This window comes from Equus quagga, chromosome 6 (assembly GCF_021613505.1).
Source record: "Equus quagga isolate Etosha38 chromosome 6, UCLA_HA_Equagga_1.0, whole genome shotgun sequence".
Taxonomy (NCBI): Eukaryota; Metazoa; Chordata; class Mammalia; order Perissodactyla; family Equidae; genus Equus; species Equus quagga.
The window spans coordinates 110,223,249-110,245,090 of record NC_060272.1 but is presented as its reverse complement, the minus strand read 5'-3'; the positions used below and the strand labels follow the sequence as shown (position 1 = coordinate 110,245,090).

The following is a 21,842-nucleotide window of genomic DNA, read 5'->3' as shown; positions in this document are numbered from 1 at the left end:
GCACTGAAACAGAGAATATATATAAATTTTTAAGTTATATTGACCATTATCTATTTAAATTGCTCCTGCCTAAATTGCCTAGTTTGTTTTCTCTCATACCCCATCTTGCATTTGACTTTATCATCAGTTTTAACCTTTGTCTTATATAAATACATGATCTACTTAAATTTTAAAGGTCCATCTGATCTTTTTAACTTGATTTATCTACATGCATAGACTATAACTTGAATTGAGAGAATATGAAATGTATTCAATCTGTAATAAATCCTTAAAAAGCAGAATTATGACTCTTTAGTTTTAAGATTATGCAAATTGAGCCTTGCTTAAAACATAATCCTTCTGTTTTTGAAAAGAGAAGTAGCATCAGTTTTGAGTTTGTCTCCCTGGACATGCAGCTCTCTTGCTTGCTTCCTGCACAGACTTTCCCTAAGAATTTCCTGTTGATGGTATCAGTTGAAGATGTAGGAGTGAAATCAATACACTATTACTTTGTTGGAGATAGAAGAAGTTTGTCAAAGACTATTCTACAAGTTCCTGTTAATTGCTCTAGGTAGACGGAAACACTTTATAAAGCTTCACATTTACATTGGAAGTGTAGTTTGAAAGTCACAATGGTGTTCTTTAAAGCTGACTTCTCATGGGACTTGTAAATGAAAACTGTGAGAGTTAAACCAATAGGCTAAATCAGTCAGCAGAGGTGTTCGTTTCAAACGTGGTGGAGGGATTTCTTTGTAGACCAAGTTCATACCACATTTCTTAAAATTGTGCCTGAAACTTAGGCACTGGAACTATTGCCAGCATGGTTTTGTGTGCAGAAAATGGAAGAGTAAATCTGTTAGGCTTCTTGTCCTTGAAAATTGGAATTTATTTATTGCCCTCATTATGGGGACATCCACAAAGGATGATATCTTCTGTTTTCTCTGTTCGAATAAAATAAGCATAAATCTAGCCCCTAAACAAGTTTTAAAGAAACAAACCATTGTGTTAAATAAAATTTGATTGTTAAGTGATATAATATGACTATTTGAATTACTGGATGTTTATGCTTAATTTTTTTCTTAAGGATATTAATTAGCAATTAATTATGTCACCTCAATGAAAATAAGAACAATTTGACTTAAAACTAACAGAAAAAAAGAAAACTTAAGTTAACTATTAGATTGTACATAGCACCGGGCCTGTCATTCTGATTTTAAAAACAGTTGTACCTCTTATGAATATTAATTCTAAATCACTAAATACCATATCTTGAACCTTATCACATTTAAGTTTTTTCAAAACCCCAAGCACCATTTTGTGGCCCTCTGTCATTTCACTATATTTCCTCACTGCGTATAGGCAAAGTAGTGATTACATGTAAGATAAGAAGGTGTTATAAATGAAGTTCACCCTATTTTGGTAATAAAATTATTTTGAGCTCTCACATACTCTAAATGGGTAGTGACAACAGCAAAAGTAAGATGATACACATTTTTGATTAGAGAGAAGCTTTTTACAATAGCACAAACCAGCTGATTTACTAGATTAACGCTTCCTCTGGCCTGTCAAAGAAACTGTTTAAATGTACCCTTCAGAGAGATAGGAATTTGACACAATTTAAAGGGACGTCTCTGGGCTCTCTGTCAGAGCAAGTCTGAAGATGTGCAGGCTGGTCAAGCTCTCTGGGAAGAACTTGATGGAGAACCTGAGGTTAGAATGTGGCGTGGCTCTGTGAGACTTTATGTCTGTGTCCCATACCCTGACAGGAAGGAGAAGAGGAGGAGAATATGTCACTGCTGCTTGGAAATGAATCCCTGGTAGGGAAATAGTGCAGGTGATTCGGCTCACATTTATTCTCACTGGCAAGGCTGAATGAAAAACAAAAGGGAGAGAAGATACAGGGGACGAAAATGAGGCATCTTTAAGTTGTCTTCATTTGCATAAGGAAATAGCTAATTACTGATCCTGGCAAAATGATGAGTAGTCAATATTTAAAGTTCAAAACCCATCAAACTTCAGTAGAGAGAAGAGACCTGTTTTCTCACTCTCTCCCATTTCAAGCATTGTTTAAAGCACACTTCCTTTACTTCAAAATTGGGAAAAGAGACAAAGGCTCACTAATTATTATTACAGAAATAATAGATTAATTATTTACATCGTTTTTCCCCAGGAACCACACTTAATAAAGTTGTTCCTAAATTTAAAATGGTACAAAAACAAAAAATTATAGTAAACACAAGTAAAGGAATAGTGGTGTTTGCTTTTTCTTGCTTTCTTGTCAAAATATATATGTTCACACAAATATAAATATATATTTACAAATTTATGAATTACAAAGCTTAATTTTATAACCAGGGGAAAAATAAAGATTTTTCTTCTGAAATAAATGTTTAAAATAACATAGACTATAATAGGTAACACTTGTCTTCTAATAACATGCTATGTCGTTTATTGAGTTCCTGCTACAGGTCAGATGCTGTGCTAGTCTTGGGCACACTGTTCACTGTAGAAAGTCCTTTCTCATGAGTAATGACTCTTCCTCCAGGGCCACTGAGTAACATAAAGGTAGAAACCTTCAGTGTATTCGTGGCATGTGAAAGGCTAATATTTGCCCTGTCCTCACTTAACACAACCACACTGAATTACTCCGTTCGCTTCCCTTCCACCCGGGCCCTGCTCCCTGTGGGTGCCCCTTTCTTTCTCTACCCATCCTTTCCTGTACCACAAACCACTTCCTAAAAATCATCAACTTCTGCTATGGGCTTTACAGGTGCGAAACAACCAATATTTTGTTTTCTTTAATCAGAGAATTTAAAAGCATATAAGTATAGAAAGATGATAAAGGTCACCTCGAGAACTTTGGTTGACCTGTCTTCCTGATTCATTTGGCTGCTCGGATTTGTATGGTCAGTGGCAGACACGGGTACACTTCTGTGACCTCTACTGTCTTCTTCAGCCTCCTTAACCAATCCAGATGGCTTAATTTCAGGTTTCTCAAGCTCGGACTCTGATATATTTATGCCTATCAAAAAAAATCCCTACATTCTAAGCCAGAAGCAGGACGCGTAACTAAGTGCCTAATGATAGTAGCCCCCATTATAGCAAACCCTTGTATATATGAAAGTGGGATTCCCTGGACAGGAAGGAAATGCATGATTATTAACAATTAAATGCATATTTATTCTGACAGATAGAGATAAATATAAAATACACAAAAACACGTGTACAGACGTATAATTAGCATTTACTGGCTATTCTCTGCCTTTAATACGGTTTATTTTGGTGGCCTTGCAATATCTTTTATAGCCTAATTCATTTCTAAGGATTAGAAACTATTGATTGCCTACAGATATATAGATATAGATATAGATATAGATATATACAAAATACAATACAAAATATAATACAAATATATATATATGTTTTGTTTTTTGGTTAGTATACATTACATATTCAACCACAGACTGTTGGAAAACCGTTTATGGTTAAGTTTATTTTGGGTGTTTTGCAACAGAATTTCAATTTTGACCTATAGTGAGTAACCAAACATGGCCCAACTTAGTTGTGACATATGTTCTACTTGTAGCCAAGTTGAATATAGCCAAAGAAACTAGACATATATACACAAAATGCCTTAATTTTGTAGAGACTTTCAAATACATTTTTAGCTTCCGCAGCAACAGAGTAGTGTAAGAATGACGGAAGTCTTAAGCAGGGTGAGAGAGGTTAGGATTTTTGCCTTCTGTTCTGCAAAACAATGTAACAGCCCAGATGTTTTCCCAAAGGATAGCATGCTCTTTCCAGATCAGCCAAGACACATTCTTTGTATCCATCTGTGCCTGTTACATGTCAGAAATGAAGATGTCGTCACAGATCTGCATCTGCCCTGTTCTATTTCTATATTCCCAGGCTGCCCCGAAGGTGGCAATAAAAAGTCTAGGATGGACCTTGACCTGTGTAAGTGGGGCATTTTTTCAGTGTTTTTTTATCTGTTGCTCCCTTTTCGTCCGTCTGCACTCTGTGCTCAAGTGCTTCCCATGCGTGTGTAGACTTTCTCTCTAGGAAATGCATGGGGTATTCTTTCCCCTGACTTCAGATTTCACTGGCCACCTCACTGTCCCTGCCTAAGCATAGAAGCCCCATTCTAACGAAGTCTGGAATATTCTAATGAAGTCTGGAATATTCCATGTCTGGAATAGAAATAAAATCCCATTTTGGGACTTGTCCAAAGGAAGATGATGTAAAACCAGAAGGCAGCGAGAGTAATGATACTCTTGCCATTCAAAGCCAGTGTTTAAGAAATTTGAATTTAGGATTTGACCTCAAATTCTCCAGGGGGGAGACCCATGTGGATTAAAATAAAAATCATCCTGAAGATAAGCATAGTAATATCTTCTACATTAATCCTCAGCTTGCCAAAACTGAAGTATGGGTGACTACCAAGAGTTTTATTTGCTCTTTTTCTCTTTGAGTCTTAAATTTGAGAGAACATCTGTCTTTATTTTGGGTGTTTAATAAAACAGGAGAAAATGGTACTCTTTTGATATAGGAAGATTTAGAAAATTGAATGATACTGTCTTGAAGAAACAATGATATATGTATGTATCTATGTGTATGTGTGTGTATATATGTGTTTATGTCATTTTTTTTTGTGTGTGTAGGTATATACATGTATATCTGTATGGGTATATATCTCTCCAAGCAATTGGATTTTTCAAAGGATAAGGTCATATATTCATAGGTGTGAAGAGACTTTAATGTCAAGATTGTAGACTCTGATCTTGAGTCTGTTTACCTTTCCCACACCAAAGCCTGTGAAAATCACAGAAAAGGTATAAAAACACAAATGTTTGTGTGCTGTGAGTTGTGTGGACTTAGATGTGCTTCATATATCTCTTTGATACCTCTATAGTGTTTGCTCCAACAGGTCAAAATAAATGTATTTGCTGAAAATTAATGAATTTCTATCCCAGGATTAACTTTATTTCTCGTTAGAGTCTCTCTATCTCTGTGAATACCTAGACATTTAAGTCCACTTCAATACATGTTAAAAATTAGTTAGTCTGGCAATCAATGTCCATATGTTAACCTATTAGAGGACAGGTGTCACCAATGCCCTTTGGGTGTCTTCTTTGTCAGTCAAACCAAAATACTTGCTCTTCTTTTTCTAGATTGTTCACATAGCTCTCTGTACCTTGTGCATAGTAGACTCTCAATTTAAGTACCTTGACCAAAGGTTATTCATGGCTGTATTTAGAAGGTGAATAAGAAATTTACTTTTTGCAACTTTCTATCTTTCTATATCTGAAAACTCTCTATTTTAAAATATATTTCTATGATATGAAAACACAAAATGATCTTCCTCCATTTCCAACATTAGAGTTTTTGTATTCTTTAAAATGTAACTCAAAATTCTCCCTATTAATAAAGTTTTACTTTTGTAATCATTCCCTTCCTGATTATAACGTGTGATCATTTTCCCTCTGAATTTCTTAAGAGCCCTCCTCCTCATTTCTTATGTTATAGTGTACATGCCCTATCTCCTTAAAGTGAGGATAGAATTTTCAGGCTATCAAGAAGGTCATACCTTATTGAAATGGAGTCCTGTAGCTTGTCTGAGCCTCTTAATACTTCTGTAAGAATGAGGGTTCCTACAGGTTTTTGTGGCTCTTAAGAGATTCTTCATTTTACAGTGCCCAGGCTTGTGCCTGTCCTAAAGGTACACCTCAGTTCCCTCTCCCATTTCTTTTCCAAATCTGTCTTACTTATTTTGATTTTGTCCTTGTAGGCAGTGCAGTGGTTTGCATGGAGTGTGAGTCTAGCAAATGATTGATAAATGAAGGATTGAGCCAATTAATTTAGGATAAAATTAATGCATTCCACTTCTTCAACTCACCAGAAGATAAGTTAAAACATAGCAAGTTGCTTCTTGTTTTGTGCCACACCAAATGATTCAGGCCCACTGTTTGGGTTGTTCCAAACTGCTCAAAGTCAGAGAGACTCTGCAAGGACTATTTCTTGCTTCCCTAGGGGCCTTTCTCGTAGCTGTATTTTTCTTTTTATTTTCTAGTAATTTCTGTAAAGGAAAAGTTAAAAAAACTTTATTGTAGCATGTTTAAGTTGATTCAAGATCAGAGTTCAGTTGACATCTGCAGGATGATATAATAAACCTTGTAAAGCAGAAAATTTATGTTTTACCCAGCTCTTGGTTACAAGAAGATTAACATGGCAGCCACTCCAACAATCCTCCAAATTCTTTGGTTCACTTGGACAGTTATTCTAGTCTGAGGCAGCTTGACTGATCTACACTGGCTTTCTCATGGATCTCATGCAGTTGTAGGGTTCACAAGAGCAGTCCCACTGCTCAATGACATGCCAAATATCTTTTGTGTCACATTTACTAATGTTCCATGTCTAAAGGAAGTCATGTGACCAACTCAGAATTAAGAGCTCAGTCTACTACAGAGAGCAGGGAGAGGGGATAAGTCTTCTGTGGTCACGTTTGGCTTTCTCTTTTCTCCAGTGTTGTTCTTGACCATCTCAGAGAAGGTAGTCCTATGTATTCAGTGTCTGCCATTGTGCATGCTGCCCAAGCCTCTACCTAGGTGAGTTTCCTGTTGCTTGGCCCTCCTTTTATCATCATGACTCTTCTCTTGAAGCTTAAGAACTTAGTATCTAACCTCCATCCTCTGCGGAGCGCAGAGAAGCGGGTTGGTGGGAATGCCTGCGTTTGCTTTCCAGGCACCTCCCAGAGACTTCTTTTCTCGGCGCTCTGGGAGAAAGTTGGTACCAAATCCAAGGAACGCATGTCTTATTCTCTTAAAAATTGTCTCACCCTGGTTAAATCTGACACAGCAAGAGCAACCTGCTACCCACTCTCCCTGTCTGGGAGAGTTGGCACCCCAAACCATACCCCAGTTCTCCTTAAGAGAAGGAACCCTGTGCTTTCCAACTATCCGTTGACTCTCTCTTTCAGAGTTGTCTTTCAGTTTCAACTGAGTTGAGGGAATCAGTTTGGTGTTACTGAGGTTGTAGTAGGTCAGTTAATAGGACAGTCCTGTCACCTCTTAAAAACCCTGCAAGGAAGTGTCTGTTGCCATCAGCTGGCAGTCGAGGTCAATAATAACTCCCTTTAAAATAAGTGGTGGAGGAGGGGCAGAGTATTACCACTAAGTGTCTTCAACTTAGGTCTTAGCTACAGTTGAAATATGACGGGAAAAGTTCTACCCAAATCCTAATATGCATTGTTTTATTTACACTTCTTTGCTTAGGTCAACATATGGTCTTCTCTTTAATTGGAACAGGCTGGCTGGATCCCATCTCTGGTTTGATGCCCTCTAGGGTTTGATTCTGCTCATTTTCTATCAATAAACTCTGTGCATCTTTATTCCAAGCAAAGAGATGTTGCTTTGGGTGGCACTGAGTCAACTTTTTGGAGATCTTCTTCATTATGGTTGGAAAATTGAATTATTATACCTATGGATTCTGCAGAAATATTGTTAGCAACTTCCAGAGAAAGGCCGTTAATGATTTTCCTTCATATTGAAGTCATTGAAAATGATCACATCACCTTCCACACAGGTTGGGATCTGAAGCCATTTACAAAGACTAGTTCTTCAGACTGCTGAATAATTCTATCAGTCTTGCATCCATGTTAGTCTTAAGAATCATTAATCTTTTTTTTCTTTTTTTGGTGAGGAGGGTTGGCCCTGAGCTAAAATCTGTTGCCAGTCATTCTCTTTTTGCTTGAGGAAGATTGTCCCTGAGCTAACAGCTGTGGCAGTCTTCCTCTATTTTGTATATGGGACACTGAGACAGCATGGTTTGATGAGCCATGTATAGGTCCATGCCCGGAACCAGAACCCGTGAACCCTGGCCACTGAAGTGTAGAGTATGAACTTAACCACTATGACACCAGGCCAGGCCTAATCTTTCCTTTTTAAAAGAAAGGAATGGAAAAGGAAAAAAGACCTGCCATAGACTCTCTTACGTATAATAATGAGAGTTTTTATCATTGAAAACAATAAATTCATGAGATATGAAGTATATAGGGATGGAATTAAATGGATTTAGGTTATAAAAACTCCCAAATTGAATGTACTTGAGGGAGAACAATCATATAAAGCAAAGATTTTCTTACGTGGCTTTTGGAATTTTAAAAATGTTAATGACAAAATATGTATGTTCTATGCATCATCAGGCCCAAGGCCTACAGAAGTTAAAATCACTTAAGAAAGAGATGACCAATTATTGCAAAATGTACCTTTTGAAATAATTAATTGGGAAAGAAAGAGAAAATGCTCAAAAGTAATAAGATATCTGTTGAGCAAAAACCAACCCCCAAGTTACAGTCTTATTGATTGTGCTTTTATAGGAACTTTCTCATCTAGGTGTCATGGATGTTCCAGGAATGAAGTTCACTCAACCTTACTTTCAAGGAATGACAATGTTTACTGTTGGTGGTGAATATTTGTTATGACAGCAGTAGAAGAAGCTCACTATCAAAGGCATGCCCATGGAAGGAATATTCTTTTCATATCCTGCTCTGGTGCTGCCATTTTCTTAATTCTCATTTAAATGACTTGACCCATGTCTGAATTAGCAGAACAGTTGAACCGTAGATCTAAATTTGTTAGGTTTTCTTGTCAGGAACTCTCAGAGTCCGCTCTCTAGACCGTGGTGGCCAGTGCATCCTTCAGGAAATCTTAGGGCTGGGCTTTTATTCTATTCTGGTTTTCCCTTTGATATGAATTTAGCTTTAGTTAAGTGATTGAAAAATGTATCTTCTTAAATGGGGTACTATTCTTGCCACAAATTGTGTTGGAGAACATGTATTCATGTAGGCACTGGTATGTCTCTGTGTGTCTCTGTTGAATGCATTGTCAAGTAGGTCATTTAACTAACTGAAATGTTAGTTGCACTTAAAATATTTGAGAGCTACTAGTTATAATATAGAATGTAGAATATATTTTTGATTTTGCTTTTTAATTGATACAATGTTGTGCTAGTAGTGGTGAATATTAAGTATCTTGTATGTGACATATCTACTTTTTAGCACCATACATAAATTAAATCATTTAATACTCACAACAGTCCAGATATGAGCAGTATCCTATGCATGTGAAATAGATGTACTAATATTAGAGATGTGAAAATGTGTATATTGTAATGTAGGCTTCTTATTATAACTACTAGAACAATATGCAAGCCTATAGAACAGGAAGAACGCATTCTTGTGTATAGAGAATTATTACTATTTTTTGTTTGTTTCTTTGGTAGTAACATATCTATCTTATTTTTTTCCAGTTTTATTGAGAAATAATTGACATATGTTGTGTAAGTTTAAGGTGTATAGCATGAGGGTTTAATTTACAGATGTCGTGAATTGATTACCACAGTAGGTTTAGCTAATATCCTTTCTCTCATATAGATACAGTCATGCCTAGCTTAACAATGAGGACGCTTTCTGAGAAATGCATCATTAGGCAATTTTGTTGTTGTGCAAACATGATTGAGTGTACTTACACAAACCTAGATGGCATAGCCTACTAAACACCTAGGCTATATGGTAGTAATCTTATGGGATCACCATTGTATATGTGGTCTGTCATTGACCCAAATGTTGCTATTCAGCATATGACTGTACAATAAAAAGAAAAAAGAATTTCTTCTGTGGTGAGAGTTCTCAGGATCTACTCTCTTAACTTTCCGATATATCACACAGCAGTGTTAACTATACTCTGAGAACTGTTATTTTTCTTGAACAATATAGATTGGTCTTTCAATTTTTCACATTCCTGGAAATACAACAAAAAGTGGTCAGACTTGGGGCTGGCTGGCTGGTGTATTGGTTAAGTTCATGTGCTCTGTTTCAGCAGCCTGGGGTTTGCAGGTTCACATCCTGGATGTGGACCTATGCACTGCTCGGCGGCAACCCACGTACAAAGTAGAGGAAGATTGACACAGATGTTAGCTCAGCGACAATCTTCCTCAAGCAAAAAGAGGAAGATTGGCAACAGATGTTTGCTCAGATGTTTTGCCAATCTTCCTCACCAAAAAAAAGTGGACAGGCTGTCTGTTCCCCTCAACTCTGAATGATTACCTCTTATGAGTTGTACTTTGACCGTGGTTCTGGTCAAGTTAATCAGTGATGTTTGTATTAGTGTTTTACTCCTAAATTAACTTGACTAGTCCTGTCTAATCTTGTTTCACATGCTTCACATGGGATAAGTGTGTGAATGGAGGTCTGAATATAGATACACTAAATTACAGTGTTTGAAACTTCAGCACCTTCTTTGCGTGGTTACATGGCTTGGAGCAAGAGTTAAGAATAGCATCCTTCTTCGTATAGAATGATTAAAAAACAATTAGCTCAATATCCTAAGTTAACATTAGAATGTTTTTTCGGGCTAATTTATAAATCGAATAATTTTATACTGCCTATTGAAGTAATTTCCATTGGAGTTTGTCATATTTGTTTTGTTTTACTTCATCTTCTCTCTCAAAGTTTATATTGTTTTCTCATCCATCTCTCCTTAGAGGCAAATATTCACACCTATTTTTATTTATGTTTAAAGTCTACAACCCTTAAAATGTAATTACTCTTAACGCATTTTTTGTTATGTACTAGGAGTAAGCAAAGATGTTACTCTATGAAAAAATACTTGGAACATTTGTCAACAGATTACTTGATTTACAGACACAGCATGTAAAAATATTCCGCATGATATAATGAGTAAAATGCATATACCACAAGTTAGAGTTACTAAGGGAAGTTATTGCATCAAGCCAAACCCCTTAAATATAGTTATTTCCCATGCTCTTCTCACTGTAAATTCTTCCCTGGGTCATCTCATCCATCTGCATGATTTCAAATATCATTTTCATGTTAATGACACTCAAAACCATATTTCAAATCTGGAGCTTTCCCTATTTCTTCCTGTATCTCTTGTCTTAGGTAACACCATCCTTCTCTGCTTACCCACCACTCTTCAGGAAGGAACTAGGAGACTAGAAACTTGAGACTCAATTTACCACAGCTTCCTCTTAAATAAAATGAACACTTCCTGAACGTGTGGAATACTTATGCAATGTGTCTCAAACTCATCTCTTCCATTCTCTTCTAGGAATTGTGTCCAAACACAGACTTCATCATCTTGCATTAAATAAAGTACAGCAACCTTCCAACTGATCTTTCTCTTTGTCCCCCTCTACTAAACTCCCTTGACAAATATTGTGCTTTAGAATGTGAACAGTTTCCTCTTCCTTTCTTTGTGCAACAATATCCGGCTCCATACTGCCTACCAAATGAACCCTACAACCCTTCCAGCATCTTGCAGTTGAACCCAGCCGACTGCCTCTGCATCATGTTTCAACATGCTTTGTCACACTGTCCTCCTTACGCTGTCCCCAAACAAAAGCACCCAAGTAGTGACCACATTTCACACTGAATTCTCTGCAGCTTGGTCATAGTGTTTCCTGTGCCTTAAATATCCTTAACATGTGCCTGTCCATAAGAATTTTATTCGTGCTGTTGGGCCTGGCTTCCCTGATCTTCAGCAAAATTCATTACTCACTGCTTTGTGCTTCCTTAGCAATTGATTGTTTCATGTTTCCTTTTATTCACATGCGTGTTTCCACCACTATTTTGTAAGACTTTTGAGGCACTGTTCTTGGAGCCGACAGGTGCTGAACAATGTTTCATACAGAGAGTCTGAGAGGTGTTCGATAAATGTTTGTTAAATTGAACAAATAGTACTTCTACTTAATGTTTCGTAAATGTGAATATAATTTTCTGCAAGTAATGTAAGAATGTGCTTTATACAAACACATCTTGATATATTATATATCAATCTTCAGTAGATACATTCACCAGTTTTGTCATCGGCTGAATATTTTAATTAAACTATTTACCTGAAATAGAAATAAAATACTTCTTACATCACTGTGTCCTTTCATACTTCCTTCCATGTCTTGTTGCTTCATTTCTTCTTTCAAGTTAGTGTTCGCCAAGTCAAAGTCTTTATGCTGTTCTCCCTCAGAAGCTCGCTTTAATGAGTTTGGTTTTGGTTTATCATACCTGCAGCTAACTTGAACATTTCTCATAGACTGTTGTGGGCTATGTGAATTGACTTGTTTGATGTCTCTTGACATTTTGGGGATCAACTCTTTTCATTTCATGTTTTTGAAAGATTGTATTTACAATATTTATACGTTTGTGTCTATTCTAACCTAGCTTCAAAGGGATGTAAGATTAGCTTACAGGGCACTGGTCACTGTTATGAGATAAAATGTTGCAATGGTGGAACAGGAAAACATTGCGGTAAGATAAATTGATGTTAGAAGTAGAGTTGGAACACAGAACCTGTGTCATGGACTTCTATGCCTTTGCTTTTGAAGTTTTAGCTCTAAATCTCCTGACAGCTATGGAAATGAAAAAGAGCAAACCTGTGACACAGATGCTCAACGTCCATAAAATAAAAATAAATCGGTTCTTCAGGGAAATCATAACTGTTTCTGAGACTGAAACCAGGGAAAAAGATTTCTCCCATAGTTCTTCAGAACGAGGACATTGTCATGTTGTAAAGAATATTCTCTGCATCATATCCATGTTTAACTCTCCTCAACTTCCTAGGACAGTTGCTTATTAAAGCCCCTCAGTATAACCTGGGGAATTATACCCAAAGACAATTCTGTAATATTGTTTTCCAGCAACCAGCAGAAAATAATGCTGTTATCCCAGTCTCTGATCCTCTGGATAATCAAAGGATCATTTTTATATTAAGTGGAGGAATGGATGAGACTGCGGTATTTCAGCTAGTTATCCATAATTATTGCTTCTCTGGCCAAGTCATAAGTTTTGTCCATCAGTTTGAGGTTGAGATGCCTGATAAGTATAAATGAAAGCAAAACTGTGTGGTTGGTAAAATGGAGTTTCACATTTTAACACTGATATTTGTTAAGACTAAATTTGTACATCTTCTGAAGAAAACTAAGGAGAGTAGTAATATGTGCTCGGATAGGCCAGCCGCCTTCCATGTTGAGGTGGAAGAAGTGAGCACCGATAATTTCAGCTGTGTTTGTATGAAGTATGTCAGATCTCTTCTTCAACAGGATTAGTGGCAAATTGAGGAACTACCAATCTATGCCATAAAGTGTGGATATAATAATTTGAACCTGAAAAACTATTAAGAAATTATAAGCAAGTATCCCTCTCACTTATTAAATTTAAAACAAAAGGCCTCTGTAAAACACCATTTGAACATTGAAGTGTGGTCAATGAGTTGTAATATATGAACTTTGGTAACTGAATGAGGTAATGTCTGTATAGACTCAGTCACTGAAAACAGTTAAACACTTCAGAGTGTCTACGCAAAACAGGACTTTGACTTTAGTTGATTTGCATAGCCATTTTCTTCTGAAATTCACTTTGATAAAATCTATTATAGTTGACTCTGTTCTAGGGTCCAGTATCATATATTTTATCAGAATGGCATAGTTCCCCTCACAATTATCTCATGTTCTATAATTCATAAATAATTTTAGTGAGAAATTTTCCATTTAATATCTGCCTTTTGAAGAATAACCTGAAAGGAAACAGTTCTTCTCATTAACACGGTAGGGATCCTGGAGTCCACGTACCCCTGGTGAACTCTGCCATGGGTTAAATAGAATTACTAAAAGTTAAATGATCAGAAACATGTCACCATATGTCTGAACAAACAGTGGGCTCCTTGACAGGGATGGAATATAAGTATTAAAATAAATATTATCCTTCCTGCCAGGAAATGGATTCAAAATATGAAGAAAGAAATTATGTCTGTGAGTGAAAGAGAGGTGAGAATAGGCCAACCTAGTGTTAAATCTTGTGCTGCTTTCTTCCCTCACAAGGGAAGAGATAAACATTTAAAACCTGTGATTATATGTCCCAGAATGTTCTTAAATCTCCGTCATATTAAAACCTACCAGGAAAACTGATATTCCAGGAAGTTTTTCCTAGAACCCTACTCGCCATGATTCAAGAAAGTAGTTTTGGCTTTGGAAGGGGGTATATACATGAGAATCACTTGCAAATTAGAAAGAAAGAAAAAAAAAGATTGGCTTTATTGTGTGACTTAGCTGCTGTTACGAAAGGAGCAGATATGTCAGGATTCGAACGGCCAAGTTCATATCATGTGCACAGTAGATTCTTAGTGAATGGAACTCTACTTGCTTTCAAGCTCAAGTCCCCAGCACCAGGGGGAGCTATGATGGCCATGAGAAAAAACTCAATTAAAGAATTCTTTTTCTCACTGAGTAAACATTCTTTATTATATTTTGTGTTCTTCTGAGTTAATTCCTGAAAAACTATAAAATTTGCCCATTTGATTATAATTTGCCCATGAAACCCGTCATGTATATTTTGCAAAGCTGTATTGCATATTATTTTATCTTCATAACAATAAACACTTAAACAGCACTAGTGATTTTAGGGATCAGTGGCTGAAATACACGCTCTCACTTCCTATAGTGAATGTGTGCACGTTATTTACTCAGCAGCCTCAGAGTCATCATCACTGAGCAATTGAAGGAGCATTAATCTTGCAGTAAACATAAAAACCATCCACTTGTGCTGTGGGGAGAATGGTAGGATATGTTGGCTTTCTGTGCCAGTGAATTCAAGGCTGAGATAACTTTTTCACTTGTCAAGTCGCTGTCACTTTGTTAAGAATTAGAGATTGTATGTTTCCTAAATTTATAACAATATGTCAGTCTATTGCAACTAAATGAAAATGAGAAACTCTGGCTTGTTTTTAGTATGTAAGAAAAAGGTTTATTATATCGCTACTGAATATCTTGTCTTTGGAAACTTGTAGCTATTTAATTGGCGTGTAGCGTATTAAAATGTAACAGCTATGAGTTATCTTTAAGGAGATTCTTAATGGCGTGTCTTGAGTACCACTCAGGTAATTTTCTCTTTTATTCAGGAGGCCATTGACTGTCATACTCTGATATGCAGTGAGTTTCTTGTTTGGCTAGAGAGAAGCTACCCTGGCATGCTCAGCTGTCTTCAGATTGCAGGGATGGAGCTGTTGGGGGGGAATGATGCAAATCCATGAGTATCTTCATCCTATTCTAGACCAGTGTCCAGGGAACTCCTGGCACATCCATAGTGAGAGTGCTGTGTTCACACATGTGTAGGCAAAGGCAGTCCTTTTTTGCCTTTACTCTGAGACAAGGCATGTAGGGAAGCGAATGGCTTAATATAGCAGCTCCTTCCATCAGTTCCTGAAGGTAAAGGTAGGTCAGTATTCATTTGGCAGATAATTACTCTGTGCTTGTTGCTGTGTTCCACCCTGGGGCAGCCACACTGAGGAGGAAGAGACAGAGTCCACCCTTCAGGGCCAAGTGCCATCTGTTATGTAGGTGCTTCAAATGTATGACATTGTTCCGTTGGGGAGGACATGACTGGAAATATATTATGCGAACCATCCCATATTTTTAGAAAACTGTCACTGATAATTCTCCCTCCTTCCCCTTCCTCAGAATGTCACCAAGCCATGTAAAACTGACTTTCAAATTATTCTCAGCTCTCAGAGTGCATACATATATCAAGTCACCTTGTTGTATACTTTCAATCTTATAATTTTATTTGTCTATTATAACTCAATAAACTGAAATTAAAAAAAAATTCTCACCTCTCTCCAATTCTCGCCATCTCCACCACTTTCCTGGTGTGAGTTTACCCTTATCTTACTGCTGAGCTATGGCAGTGGCCTCTTAAATGGCCTCCCTGCATCCCTTTTATGTTCTGCCCCAATGCATTTTTTTACACTGCAGTTAAAATGGTGCTTTTCGAAACTGTAGTTAGATGATCAGCAACATCCCCTCCCGATAAACATCTGCAAGTGCTTTGGTGGCAACACACTTACACGTACCTTGAAAACATTTCTTTACTTTCCGGCTGCTTTTAGGAAAAAGACCACAGTCCCTTTTGTATCTCCTTAGGCTTTGTCTGAAACCCTTTGTCTAATTTCCTGAGTTTAATCTACTATTGAAAATCAAGCCTTTAGAATTTTCTGTGTGGTGGCCTCATATCTCTTCTAACAGCAAGTATGTGGGGTTTCATTCATGTGATTTTTGGTGGTGATTTGGGCCATTTTTTGGTGTTTTTTCCTCTTTCTGGTTATTTTCTAGATGTCTGACCTGTTGAGTAGTAGTTTAATATTTTTGATATTTCAGAACTTACTGAATAAATTTCTATCCTATGTTTGCATTTAAATATGATATTGTTTTATTTGGTAAGTTTATATAAAGAGAGAAGGAAGTTCAAAAATTAAAAAAAGAAACAAACCATAGTTACAGATTTCTTTGGGCAGTTTCGTAAATTGAAAGCTTGTGATTTCAAAGACTTAAGACTAACAAATATAACTCGTTCCATTTGGTAACTCTGAGGTTCAATTCAGGCTCACTTTTGACATAGAAATAGAAAATTATTTGTATTTAGGGGCAATTTTTCTCCACAGGTACATAATACATTCTTGAAATGTGTAAGTTACATTTAAAGATTTATTCCAGTGTTCTTATAGTTTCATTCTTTACAGTGAAACATCTTAGATATGATATTTAGTGTTTTAAGAGTTGATCTTCTGATTTTCCACGATAAATTGATTTCCCATGGGATTTTCTATGATCCCTTAAGAAAAGTGCCATTACCTCTGTTTTCAGAATCTGTCTTGTCCCTTCACATAAAACAAATACTTACCACAGTTTGCCTTTAAAACTATAAGAAACGCTACTGAATAGAGTAAAATGGTGAAATGTTCTCTTCAGAAAAATGAGACATCTCTGAATCATTTTATTTTTATGCTCGCTTCTCTTGCCCCCTCTCCCGTAAATGATTAGAGACCACAGGATGACAAGCACTTTTCTTTACTGTGTTCTAGCTCCAAGAGAACTGTGAAGAGCTGGGGGGAAGGTAGATTTCTCCTGAAAAATTCAAAAGCCTGACATAGCCTTGCATTTCTGAAACTATTCTGGGTTTTAAGTCAAGTTGATGACGTTTAAGTTGGAAGGAAGCTAGTCAAAAAGTTCATCTTCCATCCTAAACTTTCTCAGACACTTGGCAAGAAAATTAGTAAGTGGTCTATCCACTTCACTCTGCTAAACAAAAATTGCAAGTGTGAGATTATTCTTTCAGAGTTTTGATTTCTTTACATTTTCTTTTCATGAGCTCAAGCCTTGTTCTTGAATTATCACTCAATTTATTGTTATTATTTATGGTTGATAATAAATATTTTAAGTCTTGATTTTATAGAATTTTATGTATTTCCAGACCTAACAGTTTTCTGGTACTCTCATCATTGGTATAAAATTGATAATGGTTGGGGGCTGGCCTGGTGGTGCAGTGGTTAAGTGCGCATGTTTCCCTTCTTGGTGGTCCGGGGTTCGCCTGTTCAGATCCCAGGTGTGGACATGGCACCGCTTGGCAAAAAGCCATGCTGTGGTAGGTGTCCCACATATAAAGTATAGGAAGATGGGCATGGATGTTAGCTCAGGGCCAGTCTTCCTCAGCAAAAAGAGGAGGATTGGCAGTAGTTAGCTAAGGGCTACTCTTCCTCAAAACAAACAAACAAACAAAAATTGATAATGGTTGAATGTCATTTACTGAGTCTTGGTATTTAAGAGGACCTCAGTTCAAGAGGATAAAATATGTGTTTGGGAATATTTTTCAAAGTTGGGACAAAAATGCCTGAGTACATCCAGATATCCAGAAGCTTTGGGAACAAATCTTGCACAACTTAGATATTAATAAGCTTTCTAAAGATAATCTTAAGATTTATAAAATCTCATTTATGTAACATAAAGTAATTATAATTTACTTATATGTGATTTTAAAATTTTGAAATAATCCCAATCTTGTAGATAAGTGGAGACTACAATACAAAGAACTTATTTTCCTGAACAATTTGTGAATAAATTGCTGACAAGGTGCCATCACACTCAAATACCCGAATTTCCTCCAAACAAGGACATTCTCCCATCAAAATCAGGAGGAAAACATTGACGCATCGTAATCCTCAGACCACATTCATCTCACACTACATTTCAGCAGTTATCTCTAGTCACACTTCTCTAATTGTCCTCAAAGTCTCCAAGTTAGAATTACACTTCTCCTTAATTATCAGTCTGGAAGAGTTCCTCAGTCTTTCTTTGACATTCTTGATCTTGACGATCTTGATAGTTTTGAAGATAACAAGGCTGTTGTATCATATAATGCTCTCATTTTGGGTTTTGCTGATGTTTACTTCTGATCACATTTACGTTGTGAATCTTTGGCAGTAATGTTTTCTTCGTCCATTCAGGCTGCTATAACAAATGTCATAGACTGGGTGGCTTATAAACAATGGAAATTTATTTCTCATAGTTCTGGAGGTTGGGAAATCCAAGATTAAAGCGCCAGCATGTTTGGTGTCTTGTGAAAGCCCACTTCCTGGTTCATACAAGGTCCTCTGTTCTCTATGTCCTCACCTGGATGGGGCAAGAGATCTTCCTAGGGCCTCTTTTATTAATTTTTTTTCTTTTTTTGAGGAAGATTAGCCCTGAGCTAACATCTGCTGCCAATCCTCTTTTTACTAAGAAAGACTGGCCCTGAGCTAGCATCCATGCCCATCTCCCTGTAGTTTATATGTGGGCCGCCTACCACAGCATGGTTTGCGACGCCATGCCATGTCCACACCCGGGATCCGAACCAGTGAACCCCAGGCAGAGGAAGCGGAACATGTGCACTTCACTGCTGCGCCACAGCTCCAGCCCCTGGGGCCTCTTTTATAGGGGCTTTAATCCCATTCATAAGGGCTCTACCTTCATCACCTAATCACCTTCCGAAAGCCCCAGCTCCAAATACCATCACATTGGGCTTTAGATTTAACATGAATTTGGGAAGGATACGAACCTTTAGTCAGTAGCAAATATTATAGAAATGATGCTGTTTTTCTCAACATATGATTTAGATTTGTCCTATTGTTGATGTTGTTAACTTTGATATCTTGATCAAGATTGTTTTTATGAACCTTCTCCATTGTGAAGTTACTATTTTCCTTTATATTTAATAAATTCATGTGAAGAGTTACTTTGAGAATATGTAAATATACCATTCCCCCTGAAGCTTTTCAATTTATCCATGTATTCATTTCTTTCAGTATGGATTCTTATCTTTTTATTTTATTCATCATACTATAATCTGGTAACTTTTAAAAAAATTTTGACGTTCAAATTGTTCCACATTTGGCTGATGAAAGCCGCTTCACGCTGGCTTCTTTATCCTTTTAACCTGTCCCTCTCATTCTTTGAGTACTTCAGTGTACAACAGATATTCCAGGTACATCTTGTACTTTCCTTGTACCAGTGCTGGATGGAATCAGTCATTTCTCCAAGGAGTTCTGTTTCCATTTACTAGAGAGTCATATTTAGAAACCAAGATCTGGATGTTAGGTATGGCCATTGCTATTGAATAGAGCTTCTCCTAGCCTCTCTCAATTCATACAGCTAGGGAAGGTGTGTTTGGTAAGTTTAAATAAGGAGTGTATGTGTGTGTGTGTGTGTGCCTGTACACTCATTTACAATTATATTCATTTCTATTCAATATGTATACTTTTAAAACCATGAGTTCATGCCAGTACCTCCAATTCCAATCTAACACCACACAGTTCATTCTAATTTTCTTATTTACATAACATTTGATGGCATAAAATTTTATTTATTTTTATTTACATTCACCACAATACAGGGAAGCAGCCAAGATGAATGTTTTCCTTTGCTTTATTTGATTTGAGCTCATTAGAATTCCTTACTTTTACAAAGCCAGCAAATAATGGAGGCAGGCGCCAAACCCAATTCCCTTTCCGTGTTTACTGTTTCTGTCTCTGTCTCTATTTCTAAAAAAACAGGAATTAAATTTTTTAACTTCAGCTTTCATTGTGCACTTTTGCTTTTTTTCTTAAAAAATCTTAGTATGATTTAAATATAAATTTATATAATTATTTTAATATTCAAAATAGGGCAAAAATTTGGGCAGTGTATTGGGTGAGTATCATTACACCTGCTTGTTAGTAAAGTCAAATTAATAGAAAGCGGTGAGAATTGTGAAAGTGGATGGTTATTGGATTTTATCTTTTTTTTTTTTTTGAGGAAGATTAGCCCTGAACTAACATCTGCCACAAATCCTCCTCTTTTTGCTAAGGAAGCCTGGCCCTGAGCTAACATCCGTGCCTATCTTCCTGTACTTTATATGTGGGACACTTGCCACAGCATGGTTTGAGATGCTGTGTGTAGGTCCACCCCCGGGATCCAAACCAGTGAACCCCACGCTGCCGAAAGAGAATGTGCGAACTTAACTGCTGCACCACCAGCCTGGCCCCTGGATTTTATCGTAGTGAGATTTGCATTCCTGAGAAGGGAATAAAGCATAGTCCTGATTCCTAAAAATTTACTTAAAGATCCAGGTGTTAATAGTATTGCTAGGTAGGAGAGTGTACTCCCTTCCCCCCTCCCTAAATGAACTTAGTGTTGGATTGCAGAGTGTGATCATTTGCTAAAGCCAAAGGCTAATAACAAAGGGGGTTAACTGACTTATCGCAATGTGAAATTGCAGCTACTGCACTCATCCAGCTGATGATTTAATCTAACTGGGTTTGTGTTCTGCTATGTAGACATTACACTGTGATATGTAGGATAGTTGCATACATTGCTTCTAAACAAGGTTGCTTTATTCTGTGCCAAGAATGCCTTACAACCTCCTCAACATATAAAGAATATTTCAGAAGATGGAGCTTTGCTCTGGAATGCTCTGTGGGCAGCTGGTTAGTATGCTGAATTTTTAGTAGCTATTAATGAGGATCCTATCAGCTTATCAATGTCCAATTTTCTGTTCTTGCACGGCATAATTCTATGAGAAATCTTTGGAAACTCTTGTATCCAGTAACTGCCCTTAAAAGATACCAAAATCCACTCTGAAATAAAAGCTTCTCTGATTGATATGTACCCATATTAAGACAAGCCTACCATCTGTACTTAGTAACTTACAAAGAGGATCTTGGACTAAAAATTCATTCTCTCCCGTTCATAATTACTTTTTGGGGGCCAGAACTTATATTTATTAAATATTCCATTTGGAATGTTATTTATTAACTGACAGCTTTCTCCCACTTTAGGTAATTTCTTTCTGACTTAGAGTAGCCTTTGACTTATAATTAGAAACCCCTTTATTTGTATAATTTTTTTCAATTCCATTCATATGCATATCATTTTGATAATGGCCCAGGAGCCCAACTTTGCTGGAAAACGTTAATTTCACTTTTTATTTCTTTTCTTTTTCTTTTTCTGTTTTCAGTCCCTCATTCAATTCACTTGCAGGAAGATTGATTTTGAATAATACGGTCATGATGTCAAAACAGTGCAAATTATACCCTGCTGCCATCTGGAATGGTGAAAATAAAAGCTTTATTTACACTGTTTTCTTTAAGAAAAGAATAATAAATGTTTTTCCCCCCCTCTTCAGAGACTGTATTCTGGAAAGAAATGGTTCTTGTTTGTAGCCTGATAGTGTGGTTTATTCTGAAAGATAATGACTTGAAAACTCATTTGCTATTCAACAAAGTAGCAAATACTCCAACCACTAAACCCTCAGCTTTCCCACTGTGGGACACTAATCTGTCTCCTCTCCCAGACGAATCTATTTGAGGTAATCATGATAGGTCCCATGATACAGAGGAGGCCCCTGTGTGGCCTAAGGTCATATAGTTGATAAGCTGAGTCTACTTATCTCTAGTTCTCTGGTCTGTGTACTGTCTGTTGGTGTCTGCTCAAAGCAGAAGTCCTGCCAT

General features: G+C 36.9%; 1 protein-coding gene across 1 annotated transcript in view; it reads left to right on the top strand.

Moving 5' to 3' along the window:
- The window catches only part of PTPRD (protein tyrosine phosphatase receptor type D), a 297,200-nt gene that overhangs the window by 77,155 nt on the left and 198,203 nt on the right, over nt 1–21,842 (top strand). The window lies entirely within an intron of this gene.